Consider the following 3724-nt stretch of genomic DNA (forward strand, 5'->3'; position numbering starts at 1 on the left):
AGTTCTTCTCAACAGGAGTTTTTTATGGAAAACRGAGAATCAGAAAAAATACTTTGGTTCTGATTGAAAAATTGCACTTCAAAAAAATGAAATTTACAGCAACATATTTTAACCAACTTTAACCGGATTATCTCCTGATCAGAATTGCACTGGAATCTACAATAGCCCAATACGGGGAAGGCACAGGGGAAGTACAAAGCCATCTTTGCATGCCCCTTTGCTAAGATCAGACCTWGTAACAGCTATGGTTTGGTGCATCTATTTCCTGATCGCTGGCTTACGTCACCATACGTGCTAACAGTCCATTTTGAAGCTGGAAATTTAATAGAAATCTAACGCGAGCAAAAATGGTGGTGGTACTAAACACAGCTCTTTCTACAGGCTAACGCTAATAAACCCCATGGCCAAAGAGCGCAYGAGCTGCAGAAGGCAGTAAGCAATCAAGCCTCATTAGAAAAATCTCTGCTCTTCCCTTTTCCAGTGCAAGCAGAAAAAAGCCGTGCGGAGCAGTAAACGCGGCTCCAGGTGAACATCAGGTGCTTTGCGCGGGAGCAATCCGAAAGCGCGCCGATCGTCAGCACTCTTTGCTCGGGGCCTGCAGCTAGCGCTTCGGAGGCGCGTTTCCTCGGCGCTGTTACGCCTCGTACGGTCCCTAGCAGGGTGAGCCCGGCTCTTGCCCCGCGAGCGCCGCAGCAGCGATCCCGCACGAGGGGGCAATGCCACCAAACCCGCTCCGCGCCGTGGCACGGGCGCTGCTCCCGCCCTCTCCCCTCGTTTGGCGCCTGCTCCCATCAGACCAGGCTGTTCCCAAGGAAGGAGGGATAACGTCTTCGGCAAAGACACCGACCACAGATGGCACTGCTTCCCGTGAAACGTTTCTGACGTCTCCCGTGTATCTACCTAACAGCGATGCAGCTTTTAGGCATTTACTTTTTACAAGAAAGCCCTGATTTCCTAGGTAAGAAGGAAAGGACTAAAGATTGGATTTTTATAGGAAATAAAAAGCAATTAAACAAGACAATAAAARTCACTGAAGAGTTTGCTGCAGGTCATACAACCTGACAGCATCTAATACTTGGAAAGGTATAATGAAACCAGGGTGTGCCTTATTGTTTCTGCCTGAGCACTAAGAAGCATGCCAAAAATACACACAAAAAAAYGTTTCTTCAGAATCTTCCAAAGATTCATACTGATGTCTTTCATTACAGGCATAAGTCACTCATGCAGAGACCTTTGTAAACCAAGGGTTTTCCTAATTTTTGTGTTTTAAGTGACGAAAYTTCAAAATTATTGTCAATATGAGCTAGCTATTTAAAAGACTGGCTTTATACCCCACTTCGTAAGTACGGATATAGGAAAACACAGATCCTTTGATGCCTGCTACCTGCACTGTGTGCCCAACTTTCAGCTYGTGGTAATCAGCACCTGCAATCCCATGGGTTTGTGCTTTTGGGGACACTAGTTTCTAGTTCTATTAAGAGCGCGATTTAAGGCTATATTGCTAATTGTTTCAGAAGAATCAAGCTCTCCTCATTTCAGGATTATAAAACCCCTATCCGTGTTCAAAAGGACGCCTCACTTTTTTTTTGCCAGTAGCAGGTAAACGTGGCTAAACTCAGAATTCACTCAACGGTAGGCAACTTTCTGAACACCGCAGTAGATCTGTTTGTTTCTGCCACTTTTTTGAATGTGCACTGAAMGCTTATATTGTTCTGTCACTTCTACTTCCCAAACCTTCTAATGCTGTTTATCAACATACGAGGGGATTTTCATACTGTTTTGCCAATCTGAATCTGGCTGTACGACAACTATGTAAGGTATTAAAGTACTAGATGTCTCTGCTGGTTACCGTGAATACAGTGATACCATCTTGTTACGATCATAAAGCTTCACATACAAAATATTCTCCAATTTTTATTTATGACTCATCACTGCCAGCCTACACTAATCCTACTGCACATAGATATTTGCTGGATTTATGATATACAACTTATGAATTGCAATGATCTGCAAACTATAGCTCTAGTAACTTATGCCGGATAGCACTAGCTTACACTAACGTAACTGTTCACATTCATTTTTGTGCTGCAGGTAAAAGCAAATGCCTATCATGTCTTGCCTGGAGATGTGGAAGCAAACAAGGGCGCAGAATAAATCATTCCAGGTGGAGGGTTTCCAGCCCACACGTGCAGGACTGTGCCCAGYGGTGGCTCCCAGTGCCCACAGCAAGCGGGTGCAGAGCCAAGCCACGAGCGCGAGCCTCTGCCACACCTGGAAAGCAGCACGGGGGACCAGTGTCACCGCGAAGAGCTGCTGTTCCTAAGAGCGCRTGGGGTTTGGTTCAGTTTTCTTCGAAGGGCGATGTTGCTGGAAGAGCAGCAATGAGAGCTGGAAGCAGTAAGTGCGTTGTGAGAGCCCCGTCRTGCGGGTAACAAGGGCTCTGCTGTGCTCCTACCGCACAACCTCCAAAGCTCAGGACATTTTCAGCCTATTTACTCCTATTCATATGGGAGTAAATCTGGCACGGCTGCTGCAACATGGATTAAGGCCAACTGTAATCAAAGGGCTCCTTGATACAACATTATATATATATATATATATATGTGTGTGTGTGTTTGTCGGTTGCATGTACGGCAAAGGCAATTAGCTATGATGCTGAACTTGCAGTATGACCTTAAACAACGCTGTTCTCCTCCGGCTCTATCCTGGCAAATCGTTTGGCAGCGGATGCAGGGAAGAGTCAGAGAGCCTGTCACAGCAGCTGGATACTCAGTCTAGCGCAGCTCCAGCCACGGTGTAAATTAGAGCAACTATTTGGGTCGCCCTACCTCAGAGCACTGAAAGCCACCCAAAAGCCGCCTGGCCAAGTCCAAACCGAGGAGAGCCCAGGCGCGCTGGGGCCGGTGGGGCGGCAGGCCAGGACCAGGAGCAGCCCTGCCGGAGCTGGGAGCAGCTCTGCGGGAGGAGCGGCCTCCTCCGGCCCCGGGAGGAGACGCCGTTTGCATGGCACGGTGACCAGGACAACGCAGAAGGCAGAGCTGCGCCTATGTCCTCTTGGCCTAACTTTCTCATCTCGTAGAAGTAACTGCAGGAAGCGTTACTGGGATGAGTTAGTTCACGCCTACAAAAAAAGCCTTGAGGTAGACAGCTGGAAAGCACCAGAAGGTGCAAAAGCTCCTTACAAATAGAAGAACGTCAAATTACTGCGTAGCTTGTGTGGTAGGAATGGTGCCTAGCGTGACTGTCAGCAGCATGGAGGCTTTCAGAAGAATGAAATAATAAATAAAAACATCAGTACAGTAGTCAGCTGCAGTTTCCCCCTTCATTGATTTTATTTTTGGTCCTTTTCAAGATTAAAGATATATGGTTCGGCGATTTCCGGGCAATTTTCACTCCTGCTGGACATTCACATCACTCACCGCCTGCTGCGAAATGGCATTTGGGCTACAGCCAGGAGCCGCGAAGGTAGAGCCTTCACGGTGCTGGAGTCTTAAAAAACGCTGGTCAACGGGACAAACTCCTTCCCACTGGCCTTCTGCTGACCCCAAACGCACAATAAATGAGCGTGCACTTTGAAAGGGGCCCTGAACGCCGCRTCTGGGGCGCTCTTAGGTCACACAACTAGATTTTTACAGTTGGATCTTTGCGTGTTTAACGGCGTAGACGAGAACCTGCGCGGTGCTCCGCGCCGTGCATCACTTCGGCGGGAAGCTGACGAGAGCTG

The sequence above is a fragment of the Rhea americana genome, unplaced genomic scaffold (assembly GCF_003343005.1).
Source record: "Rhea americana isolate MKP2758 unplaced genomic scaffold, rheAme1 scaffold_12, whole genome shotgun sequence".
NCBI lineage: Eukaryota > Metazoa > Chordata > Aves > Rheiformes > Rheidae > Rhea > Rhea americana.